Raw genomic sequence first — 26,087 nt, 5'->3', positions numbered from 1 at the left:
CATTGTGCTTCAGCAACTTCTGTAAAGTTGCATACATCACCACCTCTTATACTCGGCCTACAAATCTACAGTGCTAGAAAAGAAAGAGCATGTCGAGGATAAGTATTCTTGTGTTAAAATAGTGCATTCCTATTATTCTTTAATCTAATGTCACTCAAGTGTTGCAAGACGCGATCTTTCAGCCTTCTGTTTGTTTTGCATACATAAAAACTAGTGCAGGCATTACATCTTACAAGATATATAACATTCTCCTTACAGCAATCAGCAAAGAATTTTGGTTGATAGACCTTGCCAGTAAGGGGGTGTGTAAAGCTCTTAACCATGGCAATATATTTACATGCCTTACAATGCTGACAACAAAAAGTTCCGATCCTATTTGAGGTAACAGAAGTACTAGCAGAAAATTAATTATTTTTGGAGTAAACTTTTAAGATTCATGTTGTTCTTGAAGGAGAACTTCGGTTGCCAAGCCTTGGCAGGTCTTGTTGTGTTCATATTTGCTTATTTGGTGTTTCGTACAGACTCTTTTTCTTCATTAGTTGTTGCTTTTTACTCTGACAGAGTACAATAAATGCCATGGAAACATACCTCTCATTCCTTCAGCACAGGAAATCTGGACAAAGCCAAAAGTAATGGAGAGACAAAGGCCGCAACATTTAGTAACTTCAAACCTCAGTGATTTGCAAGAAAACCAGAAATTGTTTGAGGAACATACCAAGACATGAGGCCAAAATCTGGGCATTTTGTGAAAATTTAGAAAGTTGAAAGGTATGCATGGAGACAGGGCAGCATATTTCAGCTGAAATACTGAAAATTCCTTTGTGGCTAAGATGGACTCCTTTTGTCAGTCTCTTCTGAAACACTCAGACATGCAAGCAGTACATGTCCATCATGTAGCAGCCTTACAGGCCTTGGATCTTCCGATACCAATTTTTCATCGTATTAAGTAAGGTCTGACTTTGCAGGATTTTTTAGAAATTGGCAGAGGAGTTCTTTGCAACTTGTTGGAGCTCTAAGCAGGCCAACAACATAGCTTTTTTTTTCTGAGTTCCTAGTCTAGTAAAACCAACAAGAAAAAGTAGCCACACTAGAGTTTTCACTGTGTGATTCCTTAAAACCTCTTGTAAAAGAGGTTTATGGGATGAATGCAAATTACCCCTTTAAGGACACTAGGTGTTTCAGCTATATGGCAATTCTGAATGCCTGTGACATTTCTTTTTAAGTTGATTAATGGACAGATTCAGGCCAATAAAGACAAACCCCACTAGCTGTGGACATTCATGCACCTGTATATGCAGGTTTATTTATGGGACTACTAACATTACAATAGGAAATTTTAATAAGGTGTTTCCCATATGAAGCATTTTTGATTGTAACAAGAGGGATGTTTTACATGGCAACTTGTCATGGTCTGCCTTTTACGTAGGAAAGAATGAAAACCAACTTAAGAAGAGAATTTACCAACACACTTATGCAATCAAAAAGGACAACACCAATGCACTATATAGGCATGCAAATAATTCCCATAATTTTAATGTTTGTATTCTCCATTCTAGAAAAGGTAGTTATAAACAACAGAGGAGGAAACTAGTCATCCTGTCTTGAATATAGGGTAACATACTGGCAAATTTTACCCAATGCTACACAATTTCCAGGGATTAGTGATAGAACTTCTATAAGCAGATTGCCATCTTTGAAAGTGGAAAAAATATGAATATTTTTGTTTTCTAAGAAACTGAAATGTTAATTTTTACTAGGTTTTTTTTTTTTTGGGCTATACATTACATAGTATCGACTAATGGATTTTTATGCAGTTTTATGTAACATTTTAACTTTTACTATCTTGTGTGATTGGTTTATTAATTGATTTTATTTTTTGATTGGATGAACTTTTTTTTTATTTAAGGGTGTATTTCCACGATAATTTTATCTGACAAAGTTCTGTGTACTATTTAAAGGAATGGAAGTGCTCATTTTTTTGATTTTGAGTGTTGGATGTGTCTTTCTTTTTGGTAACATTTTTTTTTTGTCTTGTTTGTCTTGGTTACATTAGTTCATTGTCAAAGGTGGGGAGTCCACATCCACCAGTAAACCAGTTAACAGTGGGGTACCACAAAGATCTGTGATGAGTCCTCTGCTGTTTGGAACCTATTCTCTGTGCTCCAGGTGAAAGTAGATGGACTGTGGCTTACCAAGTTTGCAGATGACTGCAAACTGAGTGCAATCATTGAGTCCACCTTTGATGTTAAAATATTACAGAAGGGACTGACTCAGACAAATGATTTGTGCCAAAGTCACGGACTAAAATTAAACAAAAAAAAAAAGCCTCATTATCCCATTTGGCAAAAAGTAGCTCCTGCTAATTATGATATAGGTAGCACCTGTCTAAGCTCAAATGCAGTGGTGCAAGACTTAGGAACACAGGTTGATAGCAATCTATACTTTGATCACCATGTGTACATAGTGGTAAGGAAAGCCTTCTACACTGCGCATCTCAAATGTAAGGGCATCACATCCAGAACTAAGGAGGTTATAGCTCAGCTATCCTTGACCCTCATCAGACCACTAATTGAGTAAAATGCTCCCTTTTATATGTATATCACCAGACACCTGCAGCAACTGGAGAGACCACAGAGGTTTCTAAGCAAGAAAAAACAGGGTTTCCAAAATGTGACTTACATGAAAAGACTGAAAGCCCTGTCACTGTACTCTGTATTATACAGGTTGCTGCCCTAATGGAAATGCTGCACATCCGCAAATCAAATGGGACAAGAGTCACTTGCTCCAGGGATCTCAACCTGGCCTGTGATATTAACTGAACATGTTGGAGAGACAGATATTTCTCCCAGAGATTGCCACTCTTCTGGAATAAGCTCCCACTTCACATGAAGCAAAGCTCCTCAATGACCTATTTAAGTGCATCCTTGACAATTGGATGGGTGAGCGTAAATTCATCTCAGGGGTGGCACCTATGTCCCTCATGGACAGGGTTAGTCAGTGCTAATCATAGAATCACTGTGCTAACAATGACCATCTAACTATGGTCAATTAGTATACATGGGTTTTTGCATGGCTGGGCCATTAGCCTAGTAACCTCCTATAAACCTGTGAGACATACTGTGTAAAGCTACTGTCTGTTTCCTTGGTGTGATAAATGTCACTGAGTTTTTGGTGAAATTTTATCACTAAGACTATTAATAGTTTTCCAGAGAGGCTGGATTAACTACGTGATACCACTGACGTGTAATATAGAATTTCCATTTCACCTGTATGATCATTATGTATTTGTTTTTGATTGTACTGTATGTGTTCCAGAGAGAGAGAGAGAGATAGTCTCCTAGATCTGCTAGCTAAAGTGGTTTTGTCTGGATAAATCCTTTCTGTTTATTGTTAGTCCAAGGAATTATTTTACATTTTAACCTCATCTGCTTTGGATAGTGCATATCTCTCAGAAATATCCAACAGAATTTTATTAAGAGATTCAAGGACTGTGTTTGTAGTTGGAAGATGTTTTTAAAAGTCTGCCTGCAGATGTTGGTCAGTTTTGACAGTCCTTTAGACTTACAGTGATAACCATTGTTGGTTTAAGTGTTTCCATCTACCACCATTGGGGTTGTACTGCAGATAAAGTAATTTCCAAAACATCTGAGAGCCACCTCCTTCGTAACAGGAAATCTCAAAGTCTAGATCATGAGATGGAGGTGGGGAGACTAAGCTCCTTGGATAGGTTCATAGATTACAGCTAGGTTAGCTGGCCTTGAAGGCCATTTGTAGCCAAACTAATTACCCCATGTGAAAATCAAACCTTGCACCTTGTGTCTGTAAGGTAAACACCTTAACAATTATACCAATCTCCCCAAAATAATTTTGTTTTCAATTTCATTGTATCTTTTGGGTTATACAACTCCATCTGTGAACATGTTTTACTGCCAGTATTTTAACATAAAATAGTGAATCTGGTGAGCTGACTGGCTGCAGTTTTAATGTGCACAAGCATAATCCAGAGTACTGGGATTTTGTCACCAGAAGTTATAGCATCTTGAAAAGAACTGCACTGATTTGTCCCAGTAGTGTTATTAGCTAATAAATCTGTTTCTGTACTGGAGGTTTGGCTGTATCATTCTTGTTGCAGTCAGTTATTTCTCTTAAGTTTCAAAATTCATTTATTTTCCATGCTGGTTGCCCTTTGAAAACTATTTAATTCTTGCAGTCCACTTTGAAAGAAGAAATTAACTGCCAAACTGAGAATGTATATATTTACTTCCACAGTACACTGTCTAAGTATTAGGTTTGATACTGGCATAATGTGCAGTGGCTTAACTGCTGTTATTGTGGCTTCTGCAATTTTCCATCTCTATCATTTTTGTTCTTTTGTATTCTTGTACCCGGGATCACATAAGCTGCTACTGTCATCACCATCACTTACCAGTTTGAGAGTACAACCATAAATTCATTTCAGACAGTTGCAGACTTCAGATCTAGGTCACACTATTGTCTTAGAAAAGTTTTGTGTTTGATGTCCAGAAACCAGAAGCCATATGAATTTGTGATGATCAGGTATCAAGCCAAGAATCACACTGGCTTTAAAGACAGACACAGACTGCATAGGTCCAAAACTGCTGACGATGCTTCCATTAAGCTAGTCGCCAGTCCGCCGGTACTAAGTGAAGTGCTTTCGCAGCCCCTGATACCCGCTACTACAGATTTGCAGGCCTCTACTGAGACCCATTCGGAGTCCGGTATGCCGCAAGATGTTTCTTCGACTATGGAACCTGTGGATGTCTCTACCTTGGATGGGTCCAGAGCCGCTGTGCAGGCACCGGCTTCTGAGGGTGTATTCAGGCCTACAGACTTTCGTATTAAACTGACGGCATCATTTCCAACTAGAAGTACAGAATTCCTCAGGCCTAAAACTCGCACTACACCTAGAAAACCAATGCCTAAACTGCAGACTCAGGCCCATATGCCTCAAAAACAAATGCTTAGAATGACTGAAGTCCTTATTACCTTAATTAGGGGAAGCCAGCCTTCCCCCCTAAGATACCTAGAACTGATTTTCTTTCTTATTCTTCTGATCAGGAATCTGATATCTCTGCTCCTTCTGATTACCAGGATTTGCCCTTATTTACTTATGAGGATTCTGCTGCAGAGGATTCCATTCTCTCTGCTTCCCCTCCAGAAGATTTTTCTTTTGGTAAAACTGCATACCCTTAGGGAGCATTTCCGCTGGGAAAGCCAGGACTATTCTGAGTCCAAAAAGAGACTTAGGGAATTCTTACTCCTGCCTCAACACAGGCCTCTAGCTATCCCTCCTGTTCTGGCTATTGTAGATGATGTTTTCTTGGAATCTAGCCTTACCCCAGACACTTTGCCTCCAGATCCCAGAAAACCTGACAGGTACTACAGAGTACCTGACTCTCACAAGTTCCTCTTCAAGAATCCTACTGTGGATCCAGAGACCAATTTTCAAGGACCAAAAGGCATTAAGGTTACTAATGCCAAAAATCCTACCCCTTATAATAGGGATTCTAGAGCCTTAGACAGATGGGGTAAGAAGGTATACACTTCTGCTACTTTAGCCATTAGGGCTTTAAATTGACAGTTTCATATGTTAAAGTATCAGCAACATATTATGGGACTACTTAAACAGAAAATGATGTCGGTTCCTGACTGTGCTGAACACAAAGACTTGCAAGATTTAATGCATTCTGCTGAACAAGTTGGTAAACATACTTTGCAATGTGGTTTTTGATGCTTTAGAAGCATCTTGCAGGGCTGCTGTCACTGGGTCTGTACTTAGAAGGTATGCTTGGCTTAAGGAACAAAACTTGCCATATCATGTTAAAGCTAAGTTACTGGATGCACCCTTAAACCAAGACCGCCTTTTTGGCAACAAAGCAGAAGAAGTCCTCAAAAGGATGGATGAAAAAGCTAAATCTATGCAAACTGTTAAAGATTTCCTACAAGTACAGCCTCCCAGATTCAGTAGGCATTGGCCTTCAAAGAACTGGTCCTTTCCAGTCCCTTCCAGGCCTTCTCAGTCCAAACCCAGGAACAGCAGACCACCAAGACTTCAGTCTCAGGCTACACACAGATCTAAGCAGTGGGGGTGCTCCCACTTCCAAAGCAGGGAGTAGTAAGCCACCCCCTACGGGAAATGGCACAATGACTTAACTTTAACCCTTTCAAGCCCTGCTCAACTACTTGCTCCCTTAGGAGGAAAGCTTGCCCTGCATGCAAAAAACTGGTAACTCATTACCCAGGACAAATGGGTTTTGAACATAGTTTCCCGAGGATACAGATTCCACTTCCACACACTACCAACCCCAAGTGGTTGGCCAGAACTCCCTCCAGATCAATGGGTGGAGTTCCAACAGCAGGTTCTCTCTCTCCTCAGTATCAGGGCTATTCAACCTGTCCCAACAGAACAAAGGGGACAAGGTTTTTATTCAAGACTTTTTCTGGTACCCAGAAAAGAAAACTCCTGGCGTCCTATCCTGGACCTCTCTATTCTCAACACCTTTCTGGTGGTTCCAAAATTCAGAATGCTAACTCTTCAACAGCTTCTTCCTATGCTAGCCAAAGATGCCTGGCTGGCAACCCTAGACTTAAAGGAAGCTTACCTGCACATCCCAATAAGAGAATCCTACAGACAATACCTATGTTTCAGGGCAGGCTTCATGCACTTTCAGTTCTCTGCACTTCCCTTTGGCTTATCTACTGCGCCCAGGGTGTTCACAAAGTGTCTAGCTCCAGCCATTGCATTTTGCAGACAGAGAAATATTCAAATTTACCCATACTTGGACGATTCTCTGATTCAGGCAGAAAGTCAGGACTTGCTATTACAACATCTGGCATTTGTAAATAAACTTCTAACCTCACTGGGGTACACCATCAATGAAAAGAAATCACACCTAGTACCCTGCCAACAGATTGTATTCCTGGGTGCAAGCTTGAACACAACTTCCCAGATGGCATTCCTCACTCCAGAGAAACAGGTTTTATTTGACAACCTACTTCAAACTATTGGCCACAAAAACCCAGCTATCTGCAAGGAAAATATTGCAAGCTCTGGGGTTCATGGCCTCTTGCATTCTGCTAATTCCATATGCAAGACTGCATACGAGGAAATTCCAATGGTATCTAAAAAGTCTATGGTGTCAACATTCTCGGGACCTGGAAACAATTATTCCTGTCATTCCTTGTCTAAGGATAGAGTTCCTTTGGTGGGCACAGGCCTGCTACCACAACAAGGGACTCCTTTTCTCTCTACCTCCTGCCACCCAAACCCTAACAACAGACACATCAGACTATGCATGGGGGGGGGGGCTCACATGGTAGAGCAGTGCATTCAGGGCAAATGGAACCCGAGACAGATGCACCTGCATATCAATCAAAAGAAATGCTAGCTGTACAGAATGCTTTGACAACCTTCAAAGACCTTATTCTTCCAGGACAACTACTGGTAAAGACAGACAACACCACAGTTATGTGTTACATAAACAAGCAGGGGGGAACCCACTCCTGCCCTCTCTACAGACTAGCCATGGCAATGTGGAACACAGCCTTGAGCTACCAAGTGCACCTACAAGCTCAATTCCTACCAGGCAAACTAAATTCACTGGCAGATGACTTAAGCAGAAATCTCATGGACCCACACGAATGGAAACTAGAACCCAAAATATTCAACCTCTTGAGGAACAAATGGGGGACTCCAGAGGTAGACCTGTTTGCCTCCCCTCAGAACTACCAATTGAAAAAATTCTGCACCAGAGCTCCCCACAGTCAAGCTTGGAAAGTGGATGCCCTGTCCTTTTCCTGGGAAAGCCTCTCGGTTTATGCCTTTCCCCCTCTGCCTCTCCTCTCAAAGGTTCTACTAAAGATCAAATAGGACAAGCCAAGGACAATACTGATTGCACCAGACTGACCATGCCAGCACTGGTACCCCCTCTTGCGCAGTCTGACATGGCTATAACCATGGCACCTGCCTCAGACCCCTTCCCTGCTGTCCCAGCAGACAGGCCAGATTCTGCACCCTCAACTTCTAACCCTGAACCCTGCAGCCTGGCTAATTCCATGAGCTCTCCTCTAGCATCCCTCAGTAAGCAGGTGCTGGATGTCATTCTGGAGGCAAGGAGGCCAGGTACTAGAAAATCCTATGCTGAAAAGTGGAAAAGATACTGTTCCTGGAGCCAGGCGTAGGGGATGAGCACAACAGTGCCCAGCTTACCTCATATACTAGATTACTTGACAGAAATGCTCCACAAGGGCCTATCCTTCTCGTCAATTAAGATTCTTGCCTCTGCTATTTCAGCACATTATAATACTGAGCCACCCCTCTTCTCTCACCCCTTGCTAAAACAATTCCTTAGAGGGGCCAAAAATTTAACACCCCCCCAGGAGATCTCCCACTCCAGCCTGGGACCTTAACTTTGTACTGGAAAAGCTCACTCTTTCCCCCTTTGAGCCAGCTGTTACAGCAGAGTTGAAATTCCTTTCTAGCCATCACTTCAGCAAGAAGAGTGTCTGAATTACAGGACCTCATGGCAGTGGAACCCTTCATTATCTTCCATGTGGACAGGGTTTCCCTCAGGACTAATCCATCCTTTATGCCCAAGGTGGTGTCTAGTGTGGCCCTAAACCAATTCATTCATTTAACTACTTTTTTTCCTAATCCTCAAAATAAAGGGGAATGGATATGGCATTTTCTGGACGTGCACAGACAACTTAGATTCTATTTGGACAGGACTAAGCCTCTCAAAAAATCTGACCAACTGCAAGTTGGCTTTGCTGCAGGGGCAGAGGGGAAGGCCATTTCAAAGCAAATCATTTCCAAATGGATAGCCCATTGCATTCATTTCTGCTACAAGCACCATGGAAAACCTACCCCACAGGGGATAAGATCACATTCCACCAGGGCAGCATCTAACTCTATGGCATTTCTCAGAGAAATCCATATCAGGGACATTCTGGAGGTTGTTACCTGGAGCTCTGTGCATACCTTCACCAAGCATTACCACCTGCCTATCTTTTCTAAATTCAGAGCTGGATTTGCCACAACAGTCTTGCAGGGCTTAATAGCTGGCCCTAATGCTCCTTAAACTACCTCCTCCCTTCCTTAGCTTTGGGAATCAACCCAAATGTGATGACTGCAACAGTGAAACACAAAGAACATAGTACAGTTGTGTACACTTACCATAAATGTAGATGTTCGAGTGTATTCACTGTTGCAGTCCTGGTTACCCTCCCTCCTGCCCCCGGACTTCTCTTGACTTTTACCTATCCTATTTGTTTGGTATATATTATATCATGTGTATTTGCTTTTTGATGGTGGTGTACCATACCATTTAATTGCTTCCTATTGTGGGGGCACCTGACATCTCGGGCAAGAAAAACTGATGTAATGGCATCGGCTGCATGTTTTATACCCCTGACGACCTGACGTCATAGAAGAAGCGACAGCATCCGACACAGAAATCCAAAGACTCTGGTATTCAGGTCAACTGAGGGCTACCTGCAGGCAGATAACCCAAATGTGATGACTGCAACAGTGAATACAGTCGAACATCTACATTTATGGTAAATGTGCACAATAGTACTGTTTGCAGAGGGGAGGCAAACATTTTGCCAACATAAACAGAACAGTGATATTTCAGAGAGGAGCAGAATTTAAGAAAATACCACTGTTGCTGGTGGGTTTTGATGCAGAAGAAGCATTTGACAGAGTAATCTGGGATTTTATGAGCAGAGCAATGGAAGCATTTGCATTCCCTGATAAAATTATAATGCTGATTAGGAGGATATATGAAGGATCAGAGGTGAAAATTAAAGTGGGTGGGGTCCTCTCTGATAATCTCTGCTTGAGCAGAGGAACAAGGCAGGGGTGTCCTCTCTCCCCTTTGTTGTTTGCATTATACTTAGAACCACTGGCAAAGAAAATAAGGGGCTCAGAAATTCAAGGATGTAATTGGTATAGTAGTCAAGAAAAGCTAGCTCTACTTGCAGATGACATTATTTTACACTTGACAAAACCAGAAAGCGACATCATAATGTTGTAGAACATATTTAGACAGTTTCAGACTTTTCAGGATACAAAATTAATGAATCTAAAACAAAAGCAATAGTAGTAAATTATGTACCGACATATGAATTGGTTCAGCAATATCCATATTTATGGGGACATGACAAAATTAAGTATTTAGGAGTATGGATTAAAATGATACCTGTGTGGCAGCTTAGGATATGTGGGAAGAGACTAAACAAAACATAATACAAAAACTGAGAAAAGTGAAGCTCTGTTATATGGCTATCCATAGTAAGATACAAGCAGTTAAAATGTTTTTAGTCCCTTTAGTCTTATAGAGTGGTCAGACATATTTTTATCAACCAGAGAACAAGTTGTGAATAGCAGTTAATAAAGAGCTGAAGGATTTTATCTGGGAGGGGAAGATGGCAAGAGTCAAGTGAGATAAGTTTATTCTTTCAACAGCACAAGGTGGATTGGGATTACCCAAGTTGAAGGGGAATTTCAGAGCAACACAGTTAAGACTCCTATACATAGCACAAGCAGAAAACTATAATTCAAAGTGGAAAGAGATGATGATGAAAACAGGGGGAAAGCTCAAGAAACAAGGAATGACTGGGATTTTGGATGCAGACCTTTAAGGAAAACTACAATAATCATACAGAATATTATATTCATAAAATAACAGAATGTCTTCTAAGAACTAAGCCAGCATGGGAATAGAGAAAGGAGATTCTGCTGACAGGGATGACTGCAATTATGTATACAGACAATAGGCAAGGGGGAGTGAAAATATATTGTAGAAAACTGGCAAAGGAATCAAGGTATCAAGAGCAAATAACTAGAGAGGGAAAGGTAATAGAATGGGAAGACAGCAATAACTTGTTTGGCTGCAGGCTAGAGATTGCCTTCCATATCAAAGATTGGGACTGAGATCTTAGTATAGGCAAAGAGAAAGAAATATGGGGGTCCTAAATGAAAGACCAGCACTGGTAGAGTTTTAGTAGAATCTAGAGCAAGAGTTGCTGTTAAGAAAGGAATAATTAGTAGAGCATATAAAATATTGCATGATGACTATAAGAATCAATCAGAAGAGGTTAGGAAGGATTGGGAAGGAGATTACATGAGCAATTCACAAAGAAACAATGGGGAGATATATGCGTGTCTCCCAAATATGCAACAAAACCTGGAAGATTTAGGATCTTTGACTGGAAGTGTTAGGTATTTTATACCCCAAACAAATCTCAAAGAATTTTTCCTCAGGTAGACAGCAAATGTTGGAGTTGTGATGGGGAAGGTATTTGGGAACATATTTTTTGGGAGAGTAATGAGTTGGCAGATTTTAAAGATTCCCTGCAGACTAGTCTGTCAGAGATGCTGGATAAGCAAATTAGTGTATCTAGGGAAATGAGTTTTTGAGCTGTGATACAAAATCAGAATTGCCTAGACATATTAAGGCCTTGCTGAGTCTAAATATGATGGCTGCCAAAAAAGCAGTTGTTAAAAAATGGAAATCAAAGTCTAAACCAACTTTATTAGAAGTAATGAAAACAGTAACAGAGATAAAACAATTGGAATCTTTAGAAAAGGGTAGGAGCAAATTACATAGGAAAAAATAGGAAATGTGGGATTAATACATGTAGAGGAGGAACGAGGTTTACAAGATAGCAGGATTTGAATGAGCTATGTAATGGTTGACTAACAATGACTGGATATGTTAAAAGTGATGTATAATGATTGCAGCTACAGTTGTCAGCGTGGTTTGGAATGTATAATGTTTGTAACTGGGATTGTGTTGCTATGGTTTATTTCATTTATATAAATGTAACATGGCCTATACATGATAATTTAGTAAAAATGTTTTTTGTTAAAAAAAAAGAAAAAGAAAAACAATTAATTAAATCACTTCCTATACCAATATTTAATAAACGTGCCAGCCTGTCCGGGAGAATTCTACACACAACATGACACAGTTCTAAAAATTCAAAAATCTGTAGACCATTCAGAATGTCGACCCGAAATGCTGAATTCAGAATTTTGAAACTGCAACCACGGCAAAAATTAATACATCAACAGCCATAGTTCAATGTATTCTACATAGCTGGTGACTCACCTCCTGAAGTGCACATTAATGTACTGTTACACACTACAGTCAACGGTACATTAATTTTACTAACCCCCTGCACCCCCATACCCCCCTGCACATTAAATATACCAACTCCAAGACCACACTACAGTGAGGAAATGGGCTAATTCCCTGTTCCTCACTGAACCGTAGTCAATACATTTTGGTTCAACATTCTGATGATTTGAAAACTGCCATTTGATGACATGCTGGTCGACCAATGCAGTTTCCAAGTTTTGAATGTAAGCCTATGAATATATGTGTATATGTAATATGTGCAATAAATGTTAACAATACATATTAAATAAATATATATGTATGTAAGTTAATATAGCCTGGGTTGATTTCAAATTATAAATAACCCTGTTTATCCTTTAAGATAGGTCTGACAGAAGTCAATTCCTAAGGCCCAGTAGATTGAATACATCAAAAGAGATTTTTATATATGAGATGAAGAATATTTCTGCTGATTTTTATACTAGAGGCTATGATTTTGAGCTGATAAATAGCAATATGGATTTTGTGGTTGCAAAAAGTGAAGGATTAGTTAAACTGTAGTTTTCTAATGCTAATATTACCTCTAGAAATAATAGGGCACACACGAACTGTTCTATAGGTTATATTATTAAGTTTAACAGTCATATTACCCTAATTAAAAAAATAATGCAAAATAATTGAGTTAATTTTAATTATGATCCAGAAAGTAGTCAGTAGAAACCGCATTTTGTGTATAAAAACAAAAATAATTTGAAACAATATCTTTGCTATAAAGATCTGGTGCTTTGTCAATCAAAAGAGATTTCTATTAATCAGAAAGACACAGTTCCTTGTCGTAATTGTGTTTATTGCAGTCATATTAATTTGGATAATGAATATACACATTCCATTACGAAATATAAATTTACATTTGATGTATTTGCGACTTGTTATACAGAAAATGTTATATATTTTGCTAACTGCATGAAATGTAATTGTTATTAAACAGGGGAAAACTTATTGAAAGTTTAAGGAAAGAATAGAATCTCATTTATCAGACATTCAGAGAAACGTTGATACGAATGCACTTAGTAAACATATTATGCGGCAGGGTAGTGAGCATGTTTTTAAGTTTAGGGTACTCCAGAAGATCTATATGAATAAACATGGAGGTGATTTAGTTAGTAAGACTGAACTAGCTGAGTATAAATGGATTAATTATTTTAGAGCTGATTCACCACCAGGGCTAAATACTATGAATAGTATCAAACTCATCTTAAAGGATAAACAAGGTTATTTATAATTTGAATCAACCCAGGCTATATTAACTTACATACATATATATTTATATTATTATGTATTATTCACTTTCATTGAACATATTACACATACACATGTATTCATATATATTGATATTTTATGATATATACTATATTTTTAGATGTATGTGTATGTAAATAATCTTTTATTGGTTGTATAGATTTTTGAATTTTTAGAACTGTCATGTGGTGTATAGAATTCTCCCTGATATGTTGGTGTGTTTGTTAAATATTGGTATAGGAAGTGATTTAATTAATAGTTTCATGCATTGAGAAAGAGTCTGTATGACTTGAAAGCTTTGCTTATTAATAAGTATTTGTATTTTTATAAGACAGTTGGATTCCTAGCTTCTTGCTGTTGAATTTATATTTTTGCTTTGGTAATCCGCTTAGCAGCCTGGTGAAGTTGTGGTTACTTTTCAGTAATTAGCACTGGTTCCTTAGTATCATACTTAAGTTCATCTGCACAGTGGCCCATGCTTATAGCTAACTTGTTTTTTCAAATAAAAATTTAGACATTTTATAAAAAAAGTTTTCAGGCTAGTTTAAGAAAACTTTTTTTTTTCAATAGAATCCTTAATAAGTGTACTTGTGGTGGACCTCTAACACAAAAAGATGAGCACACATACAGCAGTGCTTTTTTTTTTTTTTTTTTTTTTGTTTAGGTCCTATATTTTAGTTGATCTTGTTAAATTTGCATGCAGTTTTAAAAGGCTTCTATGCATAAACAGTTGAAGGTGATGTACTCTTGCATATCTGAGAAGTTATTAGAATGGACAGAAAAACATTCATAGCACAGAGAACTTTTTGAATATAAAAATATAGGGGTGGGACAGCAAAAGGAAGAGGAAAAATGAAAAATCTGATTGGCATGAACATTTAGAAAGCTGAAGAGGTTGGTTGCATTTGAATCTAGTGGGAAACTCATCTTACATTTGTTTTGCAGAGGAAGGTATGTCCATTTTTTAAACATACTTTTTATCCCTTCTGCCTCCCACCCATCAACCCTCTGACCCTTATAGCAGCCCATGTATTTCTTTTTGAATAAGAGCTGGTTCAGGGGGAGTGGCATTTTCCAAGTATACATCAGGAACTTCCAGTTTACTTTAATCCTGAGTGCCCTGATGCAGCAGACAAGCTTTCCCTACAGTAATGGCCTCACTAAGATGAGTGCTGCTTACCATGTGTGCTTGGTTTAAATTACAACATACACTGTGGCTTGGTATGCATGCCTTCATCGTGATGAAGGCACACACTGTGGCTTGGTATGCATGCCTTCGTCATGATGAAAGCATGCACTGTGGCTTGGTATGCATGCCTTTGGCATGATGAAGGCATGCATTGTGGCTTGGTATGTATGTCTTCATCATGATGAAGGCATGCACTGTGGCTTGGTATGCATGAATTCATCATGATGAAGGCACACACTGTGGCTTGGTCTGCATGCCTTCTTCATGATGAAGGCATGTACTGTGGCTTGGTATGCATGCCTTTAGCGTGATGAAGCCATGCATTGTGGCTTGGTATGCATGCCTTCATCATGATGAAGGTGCGCACTGTGGCTTGGTATACATGAATTCATCGTGATGAAGGCACACACTGTGGCTTGGTATGCATGCCTTCCTTGTGATGAAGGCATGTACTGTGGCTTGGTCTGCATGCCTTCAGTGTGATAAAGGCATGCATTGTGGCTTGGTATGCATGAATTCATTGTGATGAAGGCACATGCTGTGGCTTGGTATGCATGCCTTCATTGTGATGAAGGCATGTACTATGGCTTGGTATGCATGGCTTCGGCGTGATGAAGGCATGCATTGTGGATTGCTATGCATACTGTCATCATGACTCTGTTACTGTTATTGGAACTTTAATTTTTGCAATATGTGTGACTAAAGTAGTGGGCCTTGCTGCTCCCAAAGATGGTCTAATTGATGTTAGCCACTCACACCAACCCTCACCAGTTGACTCCTCCAGTGGTTAGATTATAGGCTAATCCTAGGTTATCTATGCTATAGTTAAGACTTCATCCCTCTACACCACAAAGCTCTAGCCAGAATATATTTATTTTATTGGCTTCACAGAGTTCATAACCAGGTCACCATATTATTTAAGGAGCATTCTCTGATGACAGTCTTACAAACTTAAAGATAAAAAAGCACCTTTTTTAGTACTTTCTTTACTAGAGCAGTGCACTGATCCAACTGGACCTGTTTTAGGCTCAGCTTAGAATTACAAAATGATGTAAACCTGACTGTAGATGACTGTCACTGTTGAAGTGGCAACCTGAACCCATACTAACATGATCTTGTTTTAGTGCATTCTTACCCCTTCCTAGAATCCATCTGAAGTTCCCTTTATATGAGTCATGATAGGTATAAGGAAATAATGTTGTCTTCTTATCCAATTGAGCATCAGTGGCAGCACTCTGAGTCACAGGCATCTTACAAACCTTTTGTAGCAGGATATCATGTCATACAAAGGTATTGACCATTGAAGTTACTTCTCATAGCAAATTATTAAGCATGACAGTGGATAATAATCGTAAAATTGACCTGCATATACAAAATTGCATAAGAAAAACTCAATAAGGATGATTTATAGAGCCAAAAACTTTCTCAATGATGCAACTAAAACTATACTTGCCATTACTTATATCCTACCCACACTTCTTTATGGTGCTCCCATCCTTACTAACCTGTGTGCACCTCAAAATCAAAACTTGAACAATACTATAACAAAGTTGCTAAATTTCTGTCATATACTAGGTTAATGACCACCAACACCTTTATACTTGGTACAATCCAACCCAGTCGTGTCCCTATTTATCATTGTCATTTGTTAGGAAGAGGGTGCACTAGTTAAGAAGTTTCTAGAGACTATGCGGGGGTATTACTGTCTGCCTCTGTCTGTCAGAGACATGGGGGCTAGACCTGGGGGGAATTTCTGATTTCCCATCCATTGGTCAAGGTTAGGAATAAATAGGGTTAAGAATGGACTCTGCTTCATATGAATGGGGAGCCTGTTCCAGAACATAAGGATCCTTTGAGACACATACCTGTCTCTCCAACATGTCTTATTTATGTCATAAGCAAAATTTTAATCCATGTATCTAGTGGTACTGATGTTCTTTGTTTTGTAGATGTGCAAAAGGTTCATCAGAGCTGGATATGCTTTGTATGCCTAACATACATCACCTCTCAGTTACCTGGAGGAGACAGATTATAGAGAGAGGGCTTTAAGGTGATCTGTATATGGTAATGTGTTTGTACCCTAGATTCTCCTGCTAAGGAACTTTTGTAGACATTCCAGCTATTGCATATGTTTGAGTAGGTACATGCTGAAGGGGGCATTATACTCAATGATGGGTCTGATAAAGGTAAAAGTGGCACTATGACTTTCATGGACCTGGAAGCCATGCCCTTAACTATAAATTGGGTGACATAGAATAATTTTCTTACTACCTTGGTCACATGTTGGTCAAAAAACAGATTACTGTCTAACTATATTCCCAGATCCCTGACTACCAGGTCAGCTCTTAGGGGTGTCTTATTGATGAAGTAGTAAGCCTGGGTGGCAGTTTTCTCAAAAGGTATTATAATGCATTTCTTGGCATTAAGCTTTAGTCTCGGATTTTGGCACCAGTCATTTGTCTGTGTTATACTTTCTTGTAACATTTTTGTGTCATGAGGGGATCTATGATACCTCCCAATATGCAGTCATCTGCAAACTTAATCTGCCAAAGGCCCTTGAGATTAGCCTATAGCTCTGAGAAGTACATACCAAATAGGAGTGGTCATGGCTTTGTGGCTGATGCTCATAAAAAGGCTTAAGATAGTGGCTATGTTATCAATAAGTATTCGTTGGAAATGAGATCAGTACATGAACTGAAAGAGTTCCCTATGTAAACTGAGGGGCCTTGGGATAAGATATTGCAAGAGATGTTCAGAGAAGGTTGAATAAGCTGGTAATTAAGGATAGGACAGAACATGAAAACTTATGTAAAATAGTAGGCATGACACAGAAATGACAAGGAAATGGGCACTGATATTATTCACACCAGTTTTAGTGAACAGAAAAACAGTGAAGTGCACGGGAAAAAATGAAAAAAGAAATATTAAGAAGATAGGAAATATGTAACAGTGGATAAGGGAGGTTAAAGAAAGAGTTATGGCTTGACTTAGACTGCAGAGCAAACGAAACTTAAGCACATATAATGCTTTTACATTCGTCTGTAATAAAGGTCTTAACTGCTATTTCACGTAGAAGTAATACTAGTTAGAAAGGGATGACCAACTGTATGAATGTACAAAGGCTTTTAAAGCTGGGCTGCCTTAGCAAAACATGCTCTGCCTGATATTTTGACACTTTGCCTGGGGCATTAATTGAGCTGATTAGTACAATGGCATGACATTTGCATACCCAAAATACAATATACTTCAGAATGCAAGGATTAGGTAAACAGATGTAGCACTAGTTTGCCTTTTCAAACAGTGGGAATACTTTATCTGGTGAGGGGTTGAAGCCTGTCTTGACAGTTCTGTGTCACAGTTGATTGATACCCTTAAAAGGAAGTATTGTCTCTAACATGCCACTGGTTGACATTTAGATGGGTAACTTGTTGGCTAGCAATTTCTGAGGTATTTGAATACTTGCTTTTGTCAGTAAATTGCACGTGCACGTATGTCAGGAAGAAGTGAGTCGCCTATATATTTGTTCTGTGTCATTTTAGCTGTGCATAGAATAAGCCAATCTGTTTCTGATTTGTTTAGTCAGACAACATGGTAAAGTTTTATGCCAAGAAAGAGTGTCAGTTTGAATTCTGGATGTATTATTTTGTTGTACCGTGTACATTTTAGTATAGACTTTCTTTAAGGTACTATAATTTTTTTCTACTTTTTCTTGGTTCTTTTCAGTTTGAGGCAGGTGTCTTGCTAAAACTTGATTTTTTTTTTTTAACCTCAGAAGTCTTCAGGAAGACAGATTAATGAGGGTAGTTGTTCCAGCCTTCACGTGGTTGTAATTAGTAATATTTCTCTTCCATCTATTCATAGCACTGATGCTATCACCATCACTTACTTATTCATGTCTTTAGACTGAGGAAATGTTTGTTTTGAACTGCAGTCAAGTTTTCTAAAAGTTGGTAAACCACAGAGTTCATAGTGCGCATTTTATGAATCAGTCTTCAGTATGGCTGAGGCCAATAACTGAGCTAATTTTATACAGTTTCTAGGACGTTTTCCAAGCTGTTATCTTTTACCATAACTGTATTTGAATGACCCATGCAGTCCAAAGATATGAACAGTTTATGGGGGAACAGGCTGGTTTATCACAGATCAGCACTGCAAACAGACCAGAAAACAAGGCTGTGCAGCTGTAATTTTTGTATTGTTATATCTAGCAGGCAAGCTTGTCTGTCATCTGTTTTGTATAAAATCCTAAGATGAGAGAGAGAGAGTGTGTGTGTGTGTGTGTGTGTGTGTGTGTGTGTGTGTGTGTGTGTGTGTGTGTGTGTGTGTGTGTGTGTGTGTGTGTGTGTGTGTGTACATGCTTCTGCACGTATGGTAGCTGCACTGAGGCTTGCTTTGTACTATTACTATTTCTGATTTTCATATTTTCATTGAACTTTCATGATTTGGTCAGATATACTCTTAAACAAAAATAGCTATTTTGTGTCCTATCATTCTGGAAGCAAAAATATGTTCTGATTTCCTCGACTATTACAGAATGCCGTGTTTGTCAATGTGTAATTTGCCAAATGTTTCCTTAACAACCAAAACAGCATTGGAAGAACGGCATACATCAAGGACCAAAAGTATTCCATGTCACAGGCAAAGCCTCTTCCACTTCATGTGCAGAGTGAGACAAACCCTCGTCTGTCCATATCTGGTCAGCTTTGGTATCATTATAACCCTTGAGAGAGAAGTACAACTCCAAGAGATGTGGCTATTTTACAAATTCTGTTTTGATTGATTTCCTTTAAATAAAATGGCATGGTATACTGCAAATTACAAATAACATACGAGTTAAGCAACCAGCTTAACATCTTATGGAAAAATCTGTAGAAACGGGTAAGATTCCGCATCTGCTACAACTATCAATCTCCATTTCCTTTAATAGCCCATTTGTTCCTTTCCTAGCATACAATGGCTTTCATGGTGAGGTAGTTTTTGAGCATGATTTCAGGACTTTTTTATGTGCCTTTATTATTAACTCTCATCTCCCCCTGCTGGTCTGCAGGTGTATTTCAGTGCCTAGCATGCAAATGCTTTCACAGCTGAATTTTTTCTGTACAGTATATGCCCCAGTTCTGTGGCTAAAATTAGCACTCACTCTTTAACAGGCATGCATCCCCACACATAAACAAAAACATGTTTCTATGTTGTCTCTGGGCTGTATCACCTGGACATCCACCAAGTAGCACTTCTGTGGTAAGACTCTACCTTATGCACTTCCCTAGGAAGGGCAAACTAGCCATCACTCCACAACCCTGCCCACCTTATTGAATCTTGGTTCTCTGGGTTGCACTCAAGTCAAAAATCTGTATCATGGAGCTGGCTTAATGTCCATTTTTAATACTAAAATTAATGAATTGGTTCCAAATATTAGTAGTGTCACAGGGACTGTCCAGTGGAAAAAAAGCATGTTTAAGTTAAACAACTTTACAGTTGTCAGAAAAGAATCTGGGGACACTGAAAATATTGTTTTTTCTGTACACTGCAAGCCACATGTGTAAAATCTTATACAGGTAAACATTTTAAGCAACCCTCTGCTTGAATTACTTGGCCATTTTGTCAGTAGTGCTTAAAAGGAAGATATTAACTTTCTGTTTTTACCCGGCAGTGAAGTTATATCAGGTAATGCATTTCTTACTGTAGGTTTTAACATACTGGACCAAGTTGCCAAGCGTCATTTTATTGACTTACCGATCCTTTTTAGAAAAGCCCAAACAGGGGCAAGTGTCGTTTTCATACTCATGGCTTATGTGCAGAACTACAATTTTCACTTTTCTCCACTATAAAACTGGCCAGTTTTATTGTTTACTCTGATTACAGAAGGGAAATTAATGGACATATTCAAAATATATGACTAACTGCATCACATTTTGCAACAGGTGTCATACCCTCGGAGGAGTAATAGCAAAGAACATTCCATTATCATTCTAGTACTTGTTTCAGTGGCATGTTTTGTATGGTGACCAGTTGTGTCATTATAACTTGTCTTCGCCAAGCAATGAGCCCTGAATTTGCATTCAAGGTGTCAGTCCACTTTTATTAAATGTACCCTACAGAGCATCCTGTCCTAAATATTTCCTGCCTTATTTTAACCCATCTACTTGCTACATAGTAGTTTTGTATACTGTTGGAGAGACTGTCCTACTGATGCAAGATATGTTGCTGTCAATGCGTTATTATGTATATGCAGGGGCAGCTCGTGCTATCGGACTGCTGGACTGCAGCCCTCCCACCTAGAAAAAACAAAAGAAAAATCTGTAAAACTAGAAAACAAAAACATTAAAAAAAAAAAAATCATGAGTCCCGACTCCTCTGCGCATGCGCAGACACATTAGAGAACTCAGACTGCCTTTATCAGCAGTCCGGATACAGACAAAGAGGTACCCAGCAATCATTGCTGTGCGATACCCAGGAATCTGTGCAGTGACGACTGCACAGAAGAGGAGCTCCGGACTGCTTTAGCTGCAGGCAGAACCAATGAAGATTGAGGGGTGAGCTGCTCTCGCGACACTTTCATTGCATGGGCTTCGTTCGTGGATTACTGCTTCAGGTAGGTGTTTGGTCACTGGCTGGATTGTGGGCTTGCTTCGTTCGTAAAACGGGTAGGTGTTTGGTCGCTGGCTGGATTGTTCATTCGTGAAACTGGTAGGACATTTATTTACTGCAGGTAGGTAAAAGCTTCATGACAGGAAGTATACCGCTGGAGAGTGTGCGTCTGTGAAATGCCACAGTTACTATATACTGGTGGCTAGAGAGAACAAATGGTGGTGGGTACAGATACTTAGGCTTGAACCTTGTACCTTGGATGCAGGTGGCAAAGACCTGAATTCCCTATCCACCACCATTTCTAAAAAAAATTGCAGATTTTCTCCTCATATTTGTTCTGTTCCTCATAAAATCTGTGGTTTCTGTATCTACATTTTTCCTTGCAAATCTGTAGTGCAGTGGTGCACTGATAGCATTGCTGCCTAACAGCTACAGGTTCTCTCGTTTGATTCTTGGCTAGGGTGCCTTCGGTGTGGTGTCTGCATGTCCTCCCATCTTACAAAGATGTGTCTGGCATTTCTCCCTTCTCTGCTGAAAATTGTCTTTTGTTCCAAGTCAGACTAGTTTCCTGGTTAAATGTTTAAAAATAACAGGCATTTGAATTTCAGACTTCATATTCTTCAGAAAGTACATGGTAACACAAAACTGTTTATTCTAGCAGTTGTCTAAGTTTATAACATGGATATTTGAAATTTGTCCCTATTTTTGGGACTGTATTCCCCCATTATTGGCTTCGTCCAGGTATTTTGAACTAAGGTTGAGAGTTATCTATGGTGAGAACTGAATTCATTGAATGTTTGGGGGCTGTATTCCTCCCCATTACTGGCTTTGTCCACATGTTTTTTGCTAAGAGGTTGAGAGCTATAGTGAGAACTGAATTCACTGAATATGTTTGGGGGCTGTATTCCCCCATTATTGGCTTTGTTCAGGTGTTTTGTAGCAAGAGGTTGACAGCTATGGTGAAAACTGAATTCACTAAATGGTAGCCATTTAAGTTAGTCTTCCTCCCTTTCATAAAACAGCTGATTTGGCATAGTGGTATGTTTCTCTGACTGTTTTGCACAGGGTGCCCTGGGTTAAAGACATGGCAGTGAAATGTATGGTGGTAACGCAGCATTTTATTGTAGCAACTTTCCAGCATTATACAAGCAATGTTTAAAATGTGTCCCTGGTTTTTGGGCTTTTGCCCCCCCCCCCAATAAATTTCGGCTTTTTCCAGATTTCTTGTGCTGCAAAGTTCAGAGATACAACTGCGTGTCGAATAGATTTTACAAGGAGCTGAGAGCTGCAGAGGAGCAAAATGTTAGTGCTGCTTATTCTGAGTCTGCTTGCATTGTTAATAGCACAACAGGTAGTGTACTTGCTTTTGATGCAGAAGGCTGTGGGTTCTACTCCCACAGTAGAGAGATGCATTGTTGATACTGTACTGTGTTGTAAAGTGGGTGGATGTTGCAGTCCTTTTTGGCAAAGATACCTACACAGTAGTAACTATGAACCTGTTATCAGTTTGCCATACAGTCCCTATTGCGATATTACTAGCTTATCATTTTTTTTAATGCATGCAACATAGGTAATTTATTTCTCAAGGGCAACAGGCACTTTATTTGTAGATGAATAAATAATGACATATAAAGTTGTTTGCTAGCAGCAACCTCTTCATTGTTACAGATTTCTTTAATGTGGAATTATTTAGATGACTTTTACTACTTCAGAGATTATGCATATTTACTAATACTGGTGGACTGTAGAAGGTTGAGTAGACTTTTATGATGGAACTGTTCTGAATTGGGTAGTTTTGTCATTGGTGCATGCATTTTGTTTCATTGTTTACTGGAAAAATGTTCAAAACAATAAATTTAAAATGCTAACAACTGTACTGTATTGTACAATGAATATCATTTAGCACAATCAGGAAGGTGTATCAAAGAGCACACATGTGTGTTTCATGTGCAAGGGGCGTATGATTTGAAAACAGCCCAAAGTTAATCTTTATCTGCCACTGGCAAAATGTATTTTCTTTGAATGTGGGTTTCAATGCTGTTTCATTGAATGTGAGTTTCAAGGGCAGAGAAGTTTTAATGCTAAGCCTGTTTTCATTGTGAGACTGCACTGCTTTGTTTAGCAGATGTCTTAGTGTTTGTGCTGTAAAATGCAAAATAAAACTTTCAAATGAAATCCAAATCATCATAGAAGTAAAGCAGTATGCACATTAGTGTTTATGGTAAATGGAGTGAAATAGCCAAGTAATGGATCATTGGAATGGCTGCAGGGGGGAGGGCTCCATTCGACCATGATTTTGTGAGGAGGAAGGGCGGCAAACTCAAAGACAACCCCAGCTGAACTATACCTCCCAACTGTCCAGATTTTCACAGAATGAATAGATTTTTGCTTCTTATTTTTGGTTTGTTCCTCATAAAATGTGTGGTTTTCTGGAAAATCATTTAGGAATTAAGTCACTAATAATGACACAGTGAGTTTCAGACTTCATAACCTTCAGAAAAATGCATGCTAAAGTAAGACCTGTTATTCTATCAACTGTCTCATTTTCTACAAGAGAAATGTTTAGTACTGTTTATATGTTCCCTCAATATATTTGGCCTTGTCCAGATTTATTGCATTAACAGGTTGAGAGGTAGATGCAAATAAATTGCTTTATAGAATTAGGCATAGCCAAACCTTTTAACTGTCCCCAAATTTGGCTCAAAATGTTGCTCTTCCCCTAATAATCCCTCCACAAAATAGCAATTTTGGAAGAAAACATGGAGAGTTTACAATTAAGAAATAACTAATAATCAGAGTTATAGATTACTTTTATTTCAGAAATGCATGTAGATTCTTTTATTTTGTCAGCTGCTCAAGTTAGCAGTACTAATATTAAAAAGTGTCCCTTCTTTGATAGGTTGCCAGCTGTATTGTTTGGCTATTTTATATTTTTGCATCACATTTGTGGTCCATTTTTCATAAAATTGTATTTTTTTTGGCAAATTAGTGGTAAATCATTAAAGACTGAAGTTAGAAAATAATGACAGACATTTGAGTTTCAGATTTCATATCCTTCAGAAAATTCATACTAATGCAAGACCTACTATTCTATTACCTTTCTAAGTTTATAAGAGCAATATTTAAAAATTGTCCTTATTTTTGGGCCTTTGTCCCACTTCTATGTATGGCTTTGCCCAGATTTCTTGCTCTGAGGTTGAGAGGTATGACAAATGTGTCAGGGCCATCACAGTCAGCCAGAGACATTTCAAATTGTGACATACTTGTTGCACCCCACTCCCCCATGTAGTGACTCTGGATGTGTCCAAGCAAGGCAAGGAGCATTATGCAGTGTAAATGTGCAGGGTATGCCCACATCCAAGGTAGACACAAGTACTACAGTGGCTTTTCGTCTGTTCTTGATTTTGCAGAATGGTCTGGTTTCTGTCATATTTTTGTACTGTTGATTTATGCTCATTGCTCAAAGTGCCTGTTGCTCTGTGTTTTAAGCAGCAATGCTTTATTGACCATCATGTAAGCTTGTCTGAGATCATAACATGCAAGTAAGCTTTAATAAGCATACTGTTAAAGAATTGCCAACATTGAAGCCTTTCTGTTGTTGCCATGCAGAGAATACTTAACTAGATAATGTATAAGCATTGGGTATTGAAATGCATATGACAGTATTTGTAATAAAGGACAGGATTACATTATTTTAAGAAGCTCATTACACTTGTTGGAGACTTCCAGTGATCTCTGAGGGCTTTACCCATAAACTAAACACAATGCCATTCATGTGTGGTCCATAACCTGTACAGTAATCCTTTAAGCAATGTATCTTGAGCTTGTTTCTTGTTTGCTTTTCAGTTTTTACTTTGATCATGTTTTCCCCATGAAACAAGTAGATAGTTGTCAGGCAGCAGGTCTTTTTTGGATAAGAAACATTTTTACAAGTGGGGGCATCACAGAGATTGCTACTTTCAGCATGTTACTTGGTACTTTAATAAAGCTGAATATAAATTATAATTAGAACTGCAGTGCAAGGAAAAGTGGTTTGAGTTGAGTGCTGCTTGTTTTTCTTATACTTGATTTTGAGTGGCATTCCAATAATGTATTTAAAAAGTAATTTATTTTTTCGTGCCTCACAACCTTTTTGTTTCCATCTAGATATTAAGTAAGCTGTCATGCAGACAATGCATTGAAATATTTTTACTCTTTTACACTTCATTTGTCTTGACTGGACTCTCATAATGAGGGTTTGGCACCCAGGGCAGCATATTTAATTAAAGTTACTTTTTGTGGTTTTGAGCATAGCTCCTCCCCTTTCTAGTTGGTCGCACCCCTTCCCATTGACCCCACCCATTCAGCTATCTCCTGCAGCCCCCCTTTGATTTGAAGTCACCAGCCGCCACTGTGTATATGTGATAGTAGTTACCATCTGTATAGATCTTTGAAAGAAGATTCTTCATCAGGTCCTAGTTTTCCCCCTCACTTCACTCATTGTTTTGTGTACAGTTGTACCAAGTCGTTTTTGAATCCAGTACAGATAGCTGGAATACTGGGTTAGAAGTGATAGACACTCAATGAAGAAATTCCATCTTTTGCTTTTTCTCTTTAGGAAAGCTACAAGGTTCCATTAGGAAAAGGAACTAGGGAGGATGGTGTCAGCATATCTCTCAAAGAAGGTACAGGAGATAAGCTAAGGGGGTGTGCCCCTGCAGTATTCTTACCATAGAAATCTACTGAACTGACCGAGCAGGAATAAAACAGATCCATTCAGTACAGGACGTGTTGCAAATGTCTCTCCAAGATCTGTGTCTGTGGTAACATATGTACTTTAAAGAATATTCTAACAAATATTCTAAGATATGATCAGCAAACATTAT

General features: G+C 38.9%; 1 protein-coding gene across 1 annotated transcript in view; it reads left to right on the top strand.

Moving 5' to 3' along the window:
* The window catches only part of NID2 (nidogen 2), an 891,289-nt gene that overhangs the window by 803,864 nt on the left and 61,338 nt on the right, over nt 1–26,087 (top strand). The window lies entirely within an intron of this gene.

Source organism: Protopterus annectens, chromosome 6.part0, assembly GCF_019279795.1.
Source record: "Protopterus annectens isolate FY-2018-M chromosome 6.part0, PAN1.0, whole genome shotgun sequence".
NCBI lineage: Eukaryota > Metazoa > Chordata > Ceratodontiformes > Protopteridae > Protopterus > Protopterus annectens.
This window is presented reverse-complemented; position numbering and strand designations above follow the sequence as displayed.